This window comes from Chrysochloris asiatica, unplaced genomic scaffold (assembly GCF_000296735.1).
Source record: "Chrysochloris asiatica unplaced genomic scaffold, ChrAsi1.0 scaffold00197, whole genome shotgun sequence".
Taxonomy (NCBI): domain Eukaryota; kingdom Metazoa; phylum Chordata; class Mammalia; order Afrosoricida; family Chrysochloridae; genus Chrysochloris; species Chrysochloris asiatica.
Genome location: NW_006408715.1, coordinates 2,093,278 through 2,112,103, shown reverse-complemented (window position 1 = coordinate 2,112,103; position 18,826 = coordinate 2,093,278). Strand labels below are relative to the sequence as shown.

Below are 18,826 nucleotides of genomic sequence, written 5' to 3'. Positions count from 1 at the left end.
GTGAGTCAGAGTGCTCCCTGGAAGCCAAGGTGGCCAAAATTCGTCTCTCATACTTTGGACATATTATCAGGAGGGACCAGTCTCACTGGAGAAGGATATCATGTTTGGTAAGGTGGAGGGACAGAGAAAGAGAGGAAGACCCCCCAAAGAGATGGATTAGCCAGCTGGCAGCATCGATGATCTCAAGCGTGGCAACAGTAGTGAGGTTGGGCAGTGTGTCGTTCTGCTGTGCATAAGGTTGCTATGGGTCGGTACCGACTCGATGGCACCTAATAACAACAACAGCATTTCTTAGGGATGGATTAAGTGTCTCAGAGTTTTCATCTTATTTTGACTACATTTTTCCCAAAATAAATCATTCTTTATGATTTCTGTTGAGGAAAATGACACATTGTCCCATGTATCCTGGGTGTTATTCATTATGATTTTGACTCTAGTTTGGAACCCTGGTGGTGTAGTGAGTTACACGTTGTGCTGCTAGTCATGAGGTCAGCAGATCAAATCCACCATCCACTCCACAGGAGGATATCTGCTTCTGTAAGATTCACACAATCTCAGAAATCCTATACGGGGTCACTGATTTGGAATCGACTCTCTGGCACTTAATAATAACAACTCTAGTTGCAGACTAGAGTTGAGAACTTAGAACTCACTGTTGTTTAGTTTTATTCTGTGTTCCTTCTTCTTGTGGCCTCCTCAAATGCTTTAAGTCATATTTACACAACTCTCCAACACCACAGCTTTTTTCCCCCCGCCTCTTACTAGCTTTAGAACTGGTCAATGTTCATTTCAACAGATAGCATAGGATCAAGAGCCGTGATGCCAAGCTGCACTGAAGGCATCGGCAAAAAAACAAAACTATAGAAATTGGTAGACTACCAATTGAAATGTTTCAACAAACAGGTGGAGAGGCACTCACTCATCTATGTCAAGAAATTTGGAAGCCGGCTACCTGATCACCTGATTGAAGAGATCAGTATTTGCATCCATTCCAAAGAAAGGTAACCTAATGGAATGTGGAAATCATCAAACGGTATCATTAATATCTCATGCAAGTAAAATTTTGCTGGAGTTAATTAAAAAATGGTTGTAGTAATACATAAGCAGACAGCTGCTAGAATTTCAAGATGGATTCAGAAGAGTACATGGAACTAGGCATATCATTGCTGACATCAAGTGGCTCTTGGTTGAATGCAGAGAATACCAGAAAGGTGTTTATTTACTATGCAAAAGCATTTGATTATGTGGTTCCTAACATTGCGAAGAATAGGATTACAGAAAACTTGTTTGTGTTCATTAGGAAGCTGTACGTAGACCAAGAGGCAGTTGTTAGAACAAGGAGATAATGGTTTAAAATCAGGAAAGGCATACGCCAGGGTTGTATCCTTTCACCATATTCAATCTGTATACTAAATTAATTATTCAAGAAACTGGATTATATGAAGAAGAACATGACATGAGAATTGGAGGAAGACTCATTAACAACCTACAATATGCAGATGATACAACCTTGCTTTCTGGAAGTAAACAAGACTTGACATACTTAGTGATGAAGTATGGATTGTACCTAAAAGTAGAGAAATTAAAAAATCCTCACAACTGAATCAATAGAAAACATCATGATAAATGGAGAAAATATTGAAGTTGTCAAAGACTTTATTTTGCTTTGATCAACAAACAATCATGGACTCCACAGTCAAATCAGACGACATATTGTATTACACAAATCTGCTGCAAAGGACCTCTTTAGAGTGTGCAAGAGCAGAGTTTGGTTTGAGGACTAAGATGCACCTGATCCAAGCCATGGTATTTATTTTCCATAGCCTCATATGCATGTGGAATTTGAACAATGAATAAAGAAGACATAGAAGAATAGGTTTATTTGAATTATGGTTTTGACAAAGAATATTGAAAGTACTGTTAACTACAAAGAGCAAACAAATCTGTGTTGGAAGAAGTACAGCCAGAATGCTCCTTACAAGTGAGGATGGCAGGACTTTGTCTCTTGTACTTTGGACATGCTATCGGGAAGGATGAGCTCCTGGGAAAGGATGTCGTGATTGGAAAAGTGTCAAAGAGGAAGACTCCTAATGAGATGGATTGACACAGTGGCAGCAGCAATGGGCTCAAATACAATGACAGTTGTGAGGATGGTGCAGGACTGACCGGGCAGTGTTTTGAAGGTACTTAACAACAAAAGATTTTTGTCATGTATACATAATGCAGTTCCAAATTTCTCTTTCCGAGCTTTTCTAGAAATAATAAGACACACACCATTGGGGTTCTTTATTTCCAATCCTAGGAGAAAGCCATTATATAAAAAACTCTTTCCAGACTTATGGTGACCCAAATTTTAATTGGTCTGGAACCTTTTAAGACTTAATCATTTATAAATGTGGTCACATAGCAGTTTGTTAGACTGTAAGTGGGACACAAGCTAAAAATGAATGCGTGTCCTCCATTGGTTTCATTAATAATTCATCAATAGTCTAAATTTGATAAGTTCTTGGGCATCTGTGAAACTGACAGACAGTTTATTATTCTTAGTCCTCTTTTATGTCCTTTCTTACAGCAACCCATTTTACCTGAGCACTCAGCAAGAGTGTATGAGCCGAACAAGTGTGTTGTGTCTAAATATAACCAGATGGGGACCCTTACTTAGGGGATCATGAAAATGTTGTTTTTGTGAAGTGCCATCAAATCTGTTCAGACTCAAAGCAACCCTGTATAGGGTTTCTGAGGAATGGCAGATGGGTTTGAACCAGTGACTTTATGGTTAGCAGTCCAGTGTTTATCCTACAGTGCAAAACCAGGACTCTATCATGAAAACAGACTTAGAAAACTAATTATACCCATATAATTTTTGAAGGATTTCTTTTCTTTTATAAGTTCATAAGATCCACACAAAACCCTAATTTGTTTATTATCATGGTTTAGAAAAATGTTCAGTCAGAAAATCATCCTATGTATCTGTCTAGTCACGTAGTAAGTATTTACTGTGAGCACCAACTATGTGCTAGGCTGTTTTTCTTCTAGTGACCTTTTAAGCGGATATGAAAATAGATGAAATACCATTCCAGACATCCTTGAGGAATGGGCCAGGAGCCCAGCTCATCAGGAATGGGGGTAGCTGAGATACTTTGAGCCTCTGGGACACTGAGGTGGGGAAGAACTGACTCTTCAGAAAGAGGTCTGGAAAAGCCAGAGGAGGCTAGATTTAGAGAGGTTTTAAAGGATGAGGGGACTTGGTGTGGTCCACAGTGGTTCTGGACTGGCTCTGTGGATTAGCAAGATACGGTGTTTTAAAGACTTCACATCATTTAGGAAAAGAGTAGCTTGGCACCAGTCACGTTCTGTTTGGTCTTTTAAATAATTCTTCCAAGTGCCAACAGGAATAGTGACTCATAGTTGGCTATATCATCTGGCAAAGTTTGTCAAAGAAATGAAAGCTAAGGTCGCCTGTCAAAATAAAATGGTAAGTAGGGATGTCCACCTCAGATGTATCTTCCCAGTGCTCGGACTCCTAAGGAGTGCACGGTGCCAGCAATCACCCACACCTGGGGCTGCCCTGAGAGGCGCAGTCTGAACAGGTCTGTTTGGGCTGCATTTCAGAGGGGCGCAAATGCAGTTTCTGAGCCCCAGATTCTCAGGTGGTACCTTTCCCAGTCTGTTACACTCTTCTCCCACCTTGAAGTTGGGGTGCACAGTGGCTCCATAGGACTTGGAACCACAAAGTCTGAGGCCACCAAGCTGCTTCCATGGGAGAAAAATGAGGCTTTCTGCATCTGCAAAGATTTATTTTGTTGTTAAGTGCTGTGGAGTCAGTTCCGACCCACAGCAACCCTGTATAAGGTTTCTGAGGAGCGGCTGATGAGCTCGAACTGCCGACTTTGCGCTTCAAATGATTTTACAGTCCAGCGCATTAACCCACAGCACCACACCAGGCTCCCTATGAGTTGGAACCGACTTGATGGCACTTAACAGTAGCAACAACAGCCTAGAACTTGAAGCTGAGTAGGAAAAGCACTGGACTGCTAGCTGCAAGGTTGGCAGTTCCAATCCAACACTTGCTCTCAGAAACCCTATACAGGGTCTGTAAGAGTTGGATCCGACTCCACAACACGCAATAACACCCTTGAAGTGAAAGAACAGTCCTTAGAACCTGACTGGCTCTGACTTTGCCTGCTCTGGGGAGGGGGTGGTGGAAACGCATGGTGGCACGCTCCTCCCTCTCACAGTCCAGCCACACGGATCACGTGTGTTGTTTTGACCTGGTGATGCAGTGGTTAAGTGCTGGACTGCTATCCAGAAGGTCAGAGGTTGAACCCATCACCAGCTGTGCCGCAGGAAAGCCCTGACAGTCTGCTCCCGTAAAGATCGCAACGTCTGGCACCTTGGGGGCAGTTTGACTCTGCCATACGGGGTTGCTATGAGTGGGAATTGAGTAGATAAGACGCAGCCTCCACCAGCTGCTCGTCATTCTTGCCATAGCTAACTGACTGGACTATAACTCATTATTGCTTAAGGCTGACTAGTTGTTTGCTCTGGTCTGTACTAGTATTTACTAGTGTGCTGCAGGATCAGCACTAGACTGCTAACCACAAGGTCAGTGGTTCAAACCCACCAGCTGCTCCTCGAAAACCCCATACAGGGTCCCTATAAGTCAGATCCGTATTGATGACGCTTAACAACAACATTTACCTGGCAGAAAGATTGTCTGCTGCCGTAAAGATTTGCTGGTTGGTTATGTGCTGTGGAGGCAGTTCTGACTCATAGTGACCCTGCATTGGGTTTCCGAGGCTGTAATCTTTACAGAAGCAGAAAGCCTCATCTTTCTCCCACGGGACCGCTGGTGGTTTTGAACTGCTGACCTTAAGGTTAGCAACCCAGTTTGTAATCAATGTGCTACCATAAAGATTTACAGCCTAGGAAATCATGGAGGGTCCCTTTGAGTCAGAATCAACTTGATGGTAGTGAATTGATTGGTTACCTAGTAGTGACTGGGAGTAGAGGATGTGAAGGAATTTCTGTGCTCTGAAATGCTTTTTATGTTTTGAAAAGCTACTGAAGTGTCCTAGCTGGTAGAAGAATATTAGTACAATGGTGGAAGAAAGATTGTGGCTTGGATGGTAGAATTCACAGGTTCAGTAACATAAGTAAGACTGGTGTTACAAACTGTCAGCTGCTAATATATGTATCTGCAATATAAATGCTTACAGTTTTCCATGCTTCTATTGAATCAGCAACGGCTTTGTGTAATTGAGCATTCAGCCAGGAAAAATGCAGAATTAAGTCTTTCTGTCAGTCTTAACATTCTTAAACATGCTAAGTAATATTTCATGTAGAAAAGGCATTTTTACTGCTTATTTTATATTCGCTTCAATTTATGTTGTACTGTTTTCCTAGAATGGATGTGGCTCTGCAGGTTAATGTGCTGGACTGTAAAGTTGGTTTGAACTGCAAGGTTGGCAGTTCAAACTCACCAGCCATTCCTTGGAAAACCTATACAGGGGCACTTTGGGTCGGAACCAACTCAGTGGCACTTAACAACAACAATATACTTAGAAAAATTGCCTTAAATTTGTTCCTCACTTTACCATGTTCAATCATTTTTTGGCATTTGGGACACTGCTGGTAACTCAACTTTGCATCCACAGGGTTTATAGTGAATGGCTTTTTGTGTGTGTGTGTGTGTGTGTGTGTGTGTGTGTGTGTGTGTGTGTGTGAAAGCATTCTAGTATAAATGACTTATTTTTAAAAGATAGCTGTGTACATGTAAACAAGGCTATAGGGCGCTACAGTACAGCTGGAGAGTAGATAGATATGTTTCCTATTGTACCTGTGGGCCAATGAATACCATAATTTTCAAATGAATTCTTAATAAAATAAATTCTTAATAAAATTCCACTGAGTTGGTAAGTTTTATTAAAAAATATTTCTGGACAAAAACCCAAATAACAAAAAAGCCACAAAACCAAACCAGAAATCTCATGTTGGAAATCAAACTTTCCTTCCCATTTGGAAATTTGTGATGATTCCCACAGGAACATTGGTAGTAGGTGAACCCGGTTCCTGGAGTCCCCAGTTGTGTGCATGCATGGAGCACAACACAGCTCAGATGTGACAAAGTTCTTGCTCAGATGACTGCTCCCTCAAGAGAGGGAGTGAGATGGGAGGAGGGGAAACTAAAGAAATTCTAAAATGTCAGTTCTTTCAAAGTTTGTGCTATGCTGAGTAGATTTCTAAAAATCATAGTTCTTCAAAGAGTTTCATTGGAAGAAAGGCTAAATGTAATGTGGTTTTCCTCATAATCCAGGAGAACAACTGTGGAATTTAAAAGAATTCTAAAGATAATCTACTTTCATGAAATAGTAACTATTTTACTACAAACCTGTGGTTCACTAAGCACACATGTTTCCAATCCTGGAGTCTCCTAGGAAAAGCAGTGGGTTCTCCATGGGTCCTGCAAGACTCCAGGGTTCACAGGAGAGTGTGGTAAATAGCTTCACCCCATGTTCTGGGATGGGTTGCGTCTGAGGTCACGTGCAGAGACACCCTGTCAGGCTCCCACCTGGCATGTTTAAACAATTACCCCCATATTTTAGCAGTTATGTAATTCCCCTACCTCCAAACACATTCCCACCTAACTAGGCACGAGAGAAAAAGAGAAAACGAATGTGCCTGCGTTTTTGGTTTCCATGAATCTCAAAATCATGCCCAACGATATTTGGGCAATTCGGATTCCCCAGAGGCCACTGGATGGGAATGTGGCAACCTCGGCTTGGACCCTGAAACTTGTGTGTGAGCAGTGTGGCTTTCTTCAGTATTGAGGCAGCGTAGAAAGAGTGGCTCCGAGTGGAAGTCTCTTGCTCTAGCAGAGAACCCAGCCATTCCCTGTAGGTGTGTGAGTGAAAGACCTGCTTCACAAGAGAGTTTGGAATTTCGCCATGCCTAAGACCTTGCCAGTTTACATTCATTCATGAGCCTCGAGAGTGCCAACAGCATCTTTCACTGCATGGCAAATGATGTTCTTCACCTGCAGCTTCTCCTCATGAGTGTTAGAGAGATGCCTGAGTTCCTGGGTCAGGCGGAAATGGTGCTTTGCGTGTTCTGGATATACAAAATCTGCTTTTTTGCAACTGTATGGATTCTGAACCTGGTGAGGGGCTCCAGCAGGTATGAAGATGGTATCACCCAGCAACTGCACAATGGCCCAGGCTTGCACAGCATACTCCTTGTAGAGTCGCTTGCAGAGGGTGTGGTGCATGAATTGGATCATGATCGAGGGATTTTCTTTCAGGTCAGCTCCCTGGTATTTTCCGTATCCCTGGCTGCGTAGATGTGCCACAGATCTCCTTTGTGTCATGAATCCTTTGCTTTGTCACTTCATCAGCTTCTCCCTCATCAGTAGTCTTGAGTACTTCTTCATGACCAGCCTCCTCAGTGGGAATTGCCAACATACATCATCACATTAACTGAACCAGACTCATCTAAGTGAAGCTTTGTTGTGCCAACTCTTCTATTTTCTGCAGTTACCAAGTCACAGGCATTGTATATCTTGGGGTCCAGATCGGGCTTTATAAAGTATCTGGATACTCTAGAGGTCAGATTGAGTCTCTCATCTTAGTTGGTATATTCTGGCAGATGAATGTTCTCCATCAAATCTTCAAATTTTGTTGGCATCATGTCTCGAAAATCTTGAGTTTGAGCACCATTGACTGGTTATCTTCTGACCTTAGTCGTTTGGATATGATCTCAAAGCCATCCCAGAAAGCTCAAAGTTTCACACTGGAAATTACACCACAGTTCTTGCTGTTCACGAAGTCCACATCCTGGTCTCCAAAGTCCTGGCTCCTAGAGTTCAGGTTGAGCTTTTATTTGCCCCTTAAGCCAGCACAGTTGCTGAAGATGTAGAGAAGACCGAGGGAACGGTACACCTGTCTCCAAGGGGATTTCTGGAAGGAGATTTTGAAGGCTAGAGCCTTCAGTATTGTTGTTGGAAGCAGTGGAGCCCTGTATAACAGACTGTTATAAAGCTTTGGAGGCAGTGGAGGAACCTTTGCAGTGGAGTTAAAAGAATTCAGCCCAAAGGATGAATGATACTTTTTATTGAGCACCAACCTCAGAGAACCTCCTTTTCTTCTCTCTGTTCCGGAGCTTGATTACAAACTTCTGTACGTTCCTTCCCTCTTTCATCTCTCGCATTTTCTAAATGTATGTTTCTTCAAGTGGGTCTCCAGAGTACTTGTACTGAATTGCTTGGAGTCTGAATGTCATTTTACATACAAGACTCATTTCCCCATCATTGAGGCTTGAGGCTTATAACTGCTGTGAGGGTAGGTCTGGAGATTCTCTGATTTCCAGCAGTAACTTTTGTTGGGCTTCTGCCAAATTAGAGGTGACCCATCAAGGTCCTCTTACCACCCATTAACCCTTCCACAAGGATTCCTGGGGATTCAGAGTTTTGGGATACAGGGCACTGAGGGGTGGCACGCAGCCTTGGATATTTGTTTGCATGCTAGTTTTTGTTAAGAGCCGTTGAGTCCTTTCCGACCTTACAATATGGTTTCCGAGAAGCGGCTGGTGAGCTTGAACCACCAAGCTTGCAGTTCAGACAGACTTCACAGTCCAGCGCATTAGCCCACAGCGCCACACCATTTCATAGTGCCTAAACCAAAACCAGGTCAAACCTTTTGTTGTCAAATTGATTCAAACTCACGGCGACGCCATGTGTGCCAGAGAAGACAGCACAGCCCCCCTAGGATTTTCCGTGGCTGTGATCTTTGGAAACTTGGCCAGCAGGCTTTTCCTTTGCGGTGTCTCTGAGAGGGTGCACGCATCACCACAGATTTCCGTCAGTAGCTGAGTGCTTAATAGAGATACTGCCTTGTGGTGGCTAGATCCAGTAATTGGTTAAATAATTGCCTGATAAATATTGACAGGAGTCCTGGTGTGGCGCTGTGGGCTAATGCATCCGACTGCAAAGTTGTTTGAACTGCAAGGTCAGTGGTTCAAGCTCATCACCTGCTCCTTGGAAACCCTACACAGGGCTGTTAAGGATTGGAATCAACTCGATAGCACTTAACAACAACTACAACAAGTATTGACGGTTGCTAAAAAGTATTGTAACATTGGTTCTATCACAATTAACCTGGTAGGTACAGTCACTGGAAGCAACCCTAATCTACTGAGCTTTGCTAGGAGGACTTTGCTAGGAGCTTTGCCTGATGGAGGACTTGCCACCCCACCTATGTTGTCTATGGTCTGAAATGCAGCTATGTTGATCCCCATTGTCTACATATGGGACATTACGCCTCAGGAAAAATCAAGCAGACTGCCCAGAGTCACAGAGTTGTACATGCAGAACAGGATTTTCTCCTAAGCCTGCTGCCTGTAAGCCCGCGTTCTTTCTGCCTCTTCCATGATGGGGTCCCTGGTATTTGAATGCTTGTCTTGAATCAGGTTAAATCGCAACTGACTCCATGGCACATAACCACCACCACCACCACAGCCCATTGCTGGTGACTGGCAGGACATGTTATGAACCCACATCTTCACGATTCTAAAGCCTCTGCTTGCCTTTACCGTGCCATAAATTGTTAGTATATATAAATATAGTTGTTGTTATTGTTGGTTTTTTTTTTTCTCCCCCGAGAGCAATATCCAGCAACTACATATGATATAAAGAGGTTCCATTTTGGAAACCAGAGGAAGGAATGTAAAAGAAGGTTTGGGTGGATAAGAGACAGGAACTCAGACACCCCGGAAGGGACCTCTTGTAGGTCTCAAGATGTTAGCAGTTTGAGGGCTGAGCTGAGGCAACTAAGAAGGCCCTCTGATTCTCACCCATGCTGCCTCAGGGTGGGGTTCAGAGTTACTTTGTATTGGTAAATCCCCTTGTATGAGGAACTTGAAGTTGCTGAGAGGGAAGAGATGCTAGTATTCAACAGCCATTCACTGTGCTCCCAAGTCACTTCTGTGGTCCCTGCTACACATCCCACAACTGCTGTTTACAGAGCGAAGCGTTATAAAAACTGATTTAACATGTCTACATATAATGAATGAAATCATCATTTTCAGAAAGCTAAGGGGATTATCCAAATTTAGTCTAGCATTTTCCCTTTCTATCTTTGTGAAGGAGCCCTGGTGGCACATTGGGTTAAGCACTGGGCTGTCAACTGAAAGGTTGGCAGTTCAAACCTACCAGCTGCTTTGTGTGAGAAAGTTGTAGCAATCTGCTCTCGTAAAGATTTTTAAAAAGCCTCAGAAACTCTAAGGAGCAGGTCTGCTATCTTACAGGCTTGCTCTGAGTCACAACCGACTCAGTAACAGTGGTTTTAAAATGCCCTAGTATTGTGGCTTCCAAGAAAGCTGGAGAAACAAAAACATTAAAAACAAAAAAAAATCCCACCTTTCTGCTGTGTTCTTCCTGCCTCTGGCAGATTGTTGAAGCTGAATACATAAAATATCAGTAATCCTACAGTTATCCCTGAATTGTACTTCAGAATATACCAAGGAATTTGTGTGTACATTTTCATAAACTGTTTAGAACTAGGTGATGGTGGAAATCTGCCCTTCTCCCATTGCAGAAAGAGGAAATTCACTAGGAAAAGTTACTGTACTGGCTGAGCATGGTGCAGCCACTGCAGGGGGAGCTCTGAGCAAGCCTCAGTGTTTGCTTACAGATAAGCTGCCCTGGTGGCCTGGCTTTTAGTCACAATGTAGCTTTGTTTGACTTTAAGACTCCCCAGACCAGGCAGACCAGGCCTGATGTGCGGGCACAGCATGTCACTGTAAGAAAGTAGTATTAAAGGAACAGGCCACCCAGTGTTTTCCAGGAAAATATTCTAAACTTCAGAAAGGTAGAGTGTTTTTCTCTTGACTTCCTTCCTCCAGAAAAGAAAAAAAAAAAAAAAAAATTATATATCTCCCTTCTGCATGTGGGTTGCAGGTGGGGATGTAGGCTTTTAGTACACCAGAACTGTCATTAAGTCATTCCAATTCCTAGCAGCAGTGTGTAGGACAAAGGGATGGAGTCATTATGGAAACAGCCCCCACATCTTCCTCCTGAAGAGCACCCTGGGTAAAGCTTTAACCACCATGCCACCAGTGCTTCCTGAGAACTTGGGAATGCAATTGCAAATCAGTTGCTGCACCAGTATGAGAATTGCTTGATGGGCCTGCCACTGGCGCCCACTGCTCTGTGGGGTCTCTATGCATGTCTCCAAAGCAGTCTTTTTCTGAGTACCCTGAACCTCTCTCCTCACCCCCTTCTCATGTAAATGGGTGCACCTCACTATGGACAGCCAAAGCACTCCACGTTTTAGAGTTCTGCCAGACCCAGCTGATTTTCCTGTTGATTTTTATTATAACATTGTAAATGTTTTCTTTGGAAACAGCTCCAAAATGTTGAAATTGTTATAAAAGGCTTATAAATAAACCAAACCATAAAAGATCAAACCTTAAGGGAAAGAATGTTTGGTACTGTGTTACGGCGCAAAATATTAACAGAACACAAGTTTTGAAACATAAAGTAATAAATCTCAGTATCTTGGTGGGGGTGAGGGAATGGATACATTGAGGAGAGAGACAAAAAGTGAACCGTGCCTTCTTTCAGTTTGTTCCCAAGTTCACACTCCTGTGTTATGGGCCATCTTGAAACTTGCATTTTACTCAAGTTCCTCATGTTGTTGTTGTTAAAGCACCATCAAGTTGAATCTGACTTTAAAAATCCCTGTATAGGGTTTCTAAGGAGCAGCTCGTGGGTTTGAACCGCCAGTCTTGCGGTTAGCAGTCCAGTGCTGATCCTACAGGGTCACACCAGGAGTCTCTGCTAGCGACCTGCAGTATTTGACTGTCTAAACAGTGGATAAGTGCTAGACTACTAACTGCAAGGTTGGAGGTTCAAACCCACCAATTGCTCTTTGGAAACCCTATACAGAGCCACTGTGAGTTGGAACCAACTCGATAGCGCTTAACCCCAACAACAAATAATGGACATTTTAAAGGTGCCAGTGTACAAAAATATACAGAATCTGTGATTCATTCTTTTTTTTTTATTGACCCTGCAAAAACAAAGACATAAGTAAGCCAGAAATTTCTTATTCCCAATTAGATCAAGATTCAAAATGGATTACTTGGTAAGGGGCTCTGAACTCTTTGTGTAGTCCAAGGTCCTCTGTGTTTGGACCACTCCTGACTTGCTTTTTCCAGTCTGCTCCTCCTTTTTAAAGCTAAATGCTAGCCAAGTAAGGGCTCTGTCCTTTGAAGAATTTCCTCACTCCCCATCTTATCCTGGCATACTGTAGAGAAATAAGAAATGTGGGGCTGAGGGTACAGCTAGAAACTCTGAAATCTGTAGAACAGCGGTCCTTACCATGAGTCCTCTCTCATTACAAGTTCATTCTCCTCATACAGTTCACTGTAGCTAGGGCAAAGCCAGCTCTGAGCCACCCTACTTGAGGTTGGGTCCCAGCCCAACCATTACTGCTGTGTCCCTTTGAGCAAGTTAGAATGCGGGAGACCTTCACAGGGGTGCAATCATTTAGCATCTTGGCTGTGGTAGTAGTTACAAGAATCTACACAGATGGTAAAGAGACAGAACTGTGTGCACACGTGCCAACATCAACTTCCTGGTTTTAATAGTGTACTATAGTTACATAAGAAACAGCCATTCAAGGAAACTAATAAGGGAATCTAGAATTCTGCAAAATCAATGATTTGTTCATTTCAGATATCTTCTTTAGCATAAGAGACGACTATACACATGGACCTTAACAGATGTAATGCATAGAAATCAAATTGAGTACATCTGCGGAAAGAGACAATGGAAAAGCTCCATATCATAAGTGAAAACAAGGCCAGGGGCAGATTGTGGAACAGACAATCAATTGCTCATATGCAAATTCAAACCGAAGCTGAAGAAAATGAAAACAAGTCCACAAGAGCCAAAATATGACTTTGAATATATCCCACCTGAATTTAAAGATCATCTGAACAGATTTGAAACATTAAACACTGAAGACCGAAGACCAAAAGAGTTGTGGGATGACATCAAAAACATCATACATGAAGAAAGCAAAAAGTCATTCAGAAGACAAGAAAGAGGGAAAAGGCTAAAGTGGATGTCAGAAGAGACACTGAAACTTGCTGCCCAGGTAGAGATGCTAAAGCAAATGGAGGATATGAGGAGGTCCAAGAGCTGAACAGAAAATTTCAAAGATCAACTCAAGAAGATAAAGCCAAATATTACAACCAAATTTGCAAAGATGTGGAATCAGAAAACCAAAAAGGTCAGCATTTCTCAAACTGGGGAACTGAAGAAGAAATTCAAGCTTCGAATTTTGTTATTGAAAGACTGTGTGGGCAAATTATGGAATGCTGCAGAAAACATCAAGAGAAGATGGAAGCAATACACAAAGTCACTGTACCAAAAGGAAATGGCTAATGTTCAGTCATTTCCAGAGGTAGCATATGATCACGAGCCAAAGATACTGAAGGAGGAAGTCCAAGGTGCACTAAAGGAATTGTCAAAGAACAAGGCACCAGGAATTGATGGAATGAAAATTGAAATCTTTCAAGGAAGTGAGGCGGCACAGGAGGCACTCACTCATCTTTGCCAAGAAATTTGGAAGACAACTATCTGGCTGACTGATTGGAAGAGATCTGTCCTTGTGCCCATTCCAAAGAGAGGTGACCCAACGGAATGCAGAAATCATCGGACAATCTCTTTGATATCCCATGTGAGTAAAGTTTGACTAAAGGTAATACAGAAACGGCTGCAAGCATACATTGATAGAGAACTTCCAGAGGTTCAAGCTGGATTCAGAAGAGGCTGTGGAACGAGGGATATCATTGCTGGTGTCTGATGGATCTTGGCTGAAAGCAGAGAATATCAGAAAGACGTTTACCTGTGCTTAATTGACTATGCAAAGACTTTTGATTGTGTGGATCATGACAAGCTATGGACAACATTGCCAAGTATGAGTATTCCAAACACGTAATTGTGCTCATGAGGAATCTGTACCTGGACTAAGAGGCAGTTGTTTGAACAGAACATTGGAAACTCTGAATGTTTTAAAATTAAGAAAGGTGTGCAACAAGGTTGTATTCTTTCACCATACTTATTCAACCTGTATACTGAGCAAATAATCTGAGAATCTGGGTTTTATGAAGAAAAACGTTGCATCAGGATTGGAGGAAGACTCATTAACAACTTGCGATATGCAGATGATACAACCTTGCTTGCCGAAAGTGAAGAGGACTTAAAACATTTACTGAATAAGAGCACAGCCTTTGGTATGGATTGCATCTCAATATAAAGAAAACAAAAATCCTCACCACTGGATCAATAAACAACATTCTTGTCAATGGAGAAAAGATTGAAGTTGTCAAGGACTTCATTCTTCTTGGATCAATTATCAACACTCAAGGAAGCAGCAGTCAAGAAATCAAATGACGCATTGCATTAGGCAACTCTGTTGCACAAGACTTTTTGAAAGTGTTGAAGAGCAAAGATGTCAGCTTGAGGACCAAGGTGCACCTGACCCAAGCCACGGTATTTTCAATAACCTCATATGCATGTGAAAGCTGGACAGCGAATAAGGAAGACCGTAGAAGAATTGATGCTTTTGAGTTATGGTGTTGGAGGAGAATGTTGAAAGTGTCATAGGCTGCCAAAAGAACCAATAGATCAGTTTTAGAAGAAGTGCAGCCAGAGTGCTCCCTGGAGGCCAAGATGGCCAAACTTCGTCTCTCATACTTTAGACATGTTGTCAGGAGTGACCAGTCACTGAAGAAGGATATCATGTTTGGTAAGGTGGAGGGTCAGAGAAAAAGAGGAAGACCCCCAACAAGATGGATTGGCCAAGTGGCAGCAGTAGTGAGGTTGGCCCAGGATGGGGAAGTGTTTTCGTTCTGCTATGCTTAAGGTTGCTATGAGTTGGTACCAACTCAACACCTAACAACAACAAAAGTGTGGCGCTGTGAAATGAGCACTGGACTGCAAGGTTGGCTTGAACCGCAAGGTCGGTGGTTCAAACTCAACAGCTACTTCTTGGGAGCCCCTACCCAGGGCCATCATGAGTCAAAACTTGATGGCACTTAACAACAACAACAACAATAAGGCCTTTGTGCTATCATTGGAGCATCCTACAATTGTGTAATTAAAATTAAAAAAGAAGAAGAATTTAAAGGATCTACTCATTTCCTCTTTTGAAAATAGCTTTTATAGTTTGAGATCGAAGACATGTTTAAGTTTACATAGCAGTTGGTGAGTAACAAAAGAAAGACAGAAATAGAATGGAGGGAGAATTGGACTCATATCAAAGTTGTAGAATATGTTCTCTTATCCAATTTCCTGTTTTCGAGTTGGACCGTAGCCCTCCTTTTTTTTTTTAAGCTTATTTTTGTGTGTGAATTGTGGGGTGGTTTACAGAGCAGATAATCAGTTTTACCTTCAACAAATCATATGCTTCCATTTCATGTCATAGGTGGCAGTCCCCTTAAGGTAACATCCTTCTTCCTCCCTATGTTTCTTGTTTCCATTCCGCCTCCTTTCCTAACCCTCCTGAACTTTGTCATTGGGTAAATGCTGCCCTTCTGGTCATGAATGGTTGACCATTCTATGGTGTGCATACATCATTAGTGATGTTGTGCTTCCTATAGACCTATCTATTACTTGGCTGAAAATTGAGCTGCAAGGATAGGTTCGGTTCCAGAGCTGAAGGGTGACCAAGAGCCGTATAGTTTTGGAGTTTTAATGGTTTTGAGTTTTAGTCCTCATTTTCTCTACTGTATCCAAGACCTTCTGATAGAACCCTTTATGGAGCAGTTGGCATTGGCAGCCAAGGCTTATCAATTTTCATCACTCTTCTTTCCTCCAGACAGGGAGAGACCAACAATTGCACCTTTGACCATATATGAGCTTTTAAGATTCCAGTCAGTACTCTTGTGGCGCTGTGGGCTAATGCGTCAGACTGGAAAGTCATTTGAACTGCAAGATCGGTGGTTCAAGCTCACCAGCTGCTCCTTGGAAACCCTATACAGAGTCGTTGTGGGTCGGAATCGACTTGATGGCACTTAACAGCAACAACAGTACTCACCCAAGTAGGATGTAGAAGACTTTTTGTGGACTGTGGTATGCCAGTTGACCATGTTGTCCTCTGAGACTATGGTCCTGAGTCCCCAGCTAGCTCTATTTTTTGTTTTCGTATATAATTATAATCTACGGTAATTTTCCCTCAATTGACTAATGTTGTTTGTCAAATGAAAATAAAATATAAACAGTGTGCACTGACTAGAAGACTACAATTAAGTAAATCCCATGACTATAAGTACACAAACACACTGATGCAGCATTTAGCAGACAGACTCATCTTTCTCCCACAGAATGACGGGTGGATCTGAATCGCTGATCTTTCATTTAGTAGCCCCGTGTTCAACTCATTTCGGCTCCAGGGCTCCTTTAAGAATGTAATGGGTAGAGTAATGCTTTGTTTTGACCACTAAACCTAAGAAACACGCTGTAAACAGCAGAAGGCTTTGCACATCATGCCAGCAAAGTGCCAATGAAATAACATTTTTCCTTGTGTTTGCACACGTGAGCACTTACCTTGGCGTCAGGAGAAGCAGGCTCTCAGCTTGTCATTTAACTAAGTGTCACCTGCCTACAGAGCATCAGTGTCTTTGTTTGTAATTTGGCAGAAATGAAACTTTCCCTTAGGACTGTTCTGGGAATGAAATAAGATATCCTGCATGTGTGAGCTGTTAGTAAATTAGAAAGTGAACTCTGGTAGCGTAGTGGTTATGAATCGGGCTGCTAATCTCACGGTCAGCAGTTTGAAACTACCAGCTGTTCTGCGGGAGAAAGATGAGGCTTTCTGCTCCCGTAAGGATTTACAGCCTCAGAAATCCTGTACTGGGTCGCTATGAGTCAGAACTGACTCCACGGCACATAACAACTACACAGGAAAATGCTGTCAGCTGTTCATCTTTTCATACACTCCATCTCTTTGAGGCTTAGACCTTTCTGAAAATAGGAGTTAGCGGCTGAACCCAAATAAAAATAAGGTTAATGCCTTATTTGGAGGTGCCTAGCCCTGAATGGCAGAAGTTAGGGTGGCAGTTGCATGCAGAGTGTAAAGGCAGAGCCATACTGACTAGTTTCTAGGGTAAGCCTAGCACTTGCTAGCTAGTAAAATCCAGGTCTGAATGCTTGTCTTTCTGCATGACCTCTGAGTTTCCTTTTTACATTTTTGTTTTTCATATTTGATGTTATTGTAAATGCTGTCTAGTTGGTTCTGACTCATAGCAACCTGTATGGGGTTTCTAAGGAGCAACTGGTTGGTTTGAACAGTCAAGCTTTTGTTTTAGTTGTTGTTAAGTGCTGTTGAGTTGATTCCAACTCATAGCAACCCTCTATAGGGTTTCGGAAACTGTGAACCTTTACGGGAGCAGAAAGCCTCATCTTTCTTCTTTGGAACCACTGGTAGTTTTGAACTGCTGACCTTGAGATTAGCAGCCCGGTTCGTAATGATTATGTAGTCCAATACTTATCCAAAATAATCAGATGTCATTTGTATAGTTGTTGCTGTTTAGTGCCATCGAGTTGGTTCTGATTCATAGCTAACCTGTAGAGGGTTTCTGAGGAGTGGCTCATAAGTTTGAACCTCTGGCCTTGCAGCTCAAACCGACCTTGAGACCGATAAACTCACATTTTAAGGTATTCTTTCTTAGGTGGTTTGCTTTTGGGGTAGCCTGACTCTGGCAGTAGGGATGAATTATCACCAGCTGCTCCTCGAAAACCCTATACAAGGTCACTATAGGTTAGAATCTACTCGAAGGCACCAAACAACAACAGGGTAAGCACAGGACTGCTAACTACAAGGCCTGCAGTTCAAACCCACCAGCCCCTCTGAGAAAGAAAGATTTACAGCCTCAGAAACCATATGCCACTGCCACTGAGTTCATTCTGACTCAGAGCAAGCCTACGTAGGGTTTCCGAGTCCGTAAATCTTTGTGAAAACAGAAAGCCACATTTTTCTCTCTTGGAGCAGCTGGTGGGTTTGAACTGCCAACCTTGTGGTTCGCAATCCAGTGCTCATCCTCCAGTGCCACCAGGGCTCCACTTGGAAACCCTATACAGGGCTGCTATGAATCGGAATAGATTTAGTGGCAATAAGTGGAATGGTGGTGATTCACATCAAAAGGCATGGCAGCAGACAACCATAGATTAATTGATAAGTACAACAACAAATCCTACAGAGGCTCCAATATAAAAAAATGGTCACTTAAATTATGTGGAATGTTGTGTGCTTGAACTGCTGCTGAATAGTGCTTGTGGTAATCGTCATCTAAATGGTGTCAAAGCCTGATATGGGCCATGGGATATTTCCAACCTGGGTGGTTGGAAAGGCAAGTGTGCTTCCCAGTGTGGCAGTCAGCCCTAGAAGTAGAGGGCAGCAGTGGGAGGTGGAGGGACTTGACAGGCAGCCTCCAGGGGTGGGAGGCAGGAAGGCTGGGGAGGAGCGTGCAGCAGAAGGGGAGGGAAGAGGTCACATGATTGCCATCCCATCCAGATACTTAAAGTGTCTTCTTTCACTGCCTGGTTCTCCAGAATCAACATCAGCAAATACCTCAAATGTATGTCCTGATATAATAACAAAGCTCCACCTCCTTGTCTGTGAAATATGTATCCTAGTACATATCATATCAAATTGACTACATCTGTGGAAGGAGAAGATGGAAAAGCTCCATATCATCATTGAAGACAATGCCAGGGGCAGAGTGTGGAACAGACCATCAATTACTTATATGCAAATTCAAA

The 18,826-nt window shown here is 42.6% G+C and overlaps 1 pseudogene; it reads right to left on the bottom strand.

Moving 5' to 3' along the window:
- Positions 1 to 6,951: 6,951 nt before the first annotated feature.
- LOC102836902 lies at positions 6,952 to 8,196 on the bottom strand (annotated as a pseudogene).
- Between the last annotated feature and the right edge of the window lie 10,630 nt (positions 8,197 to 18,826).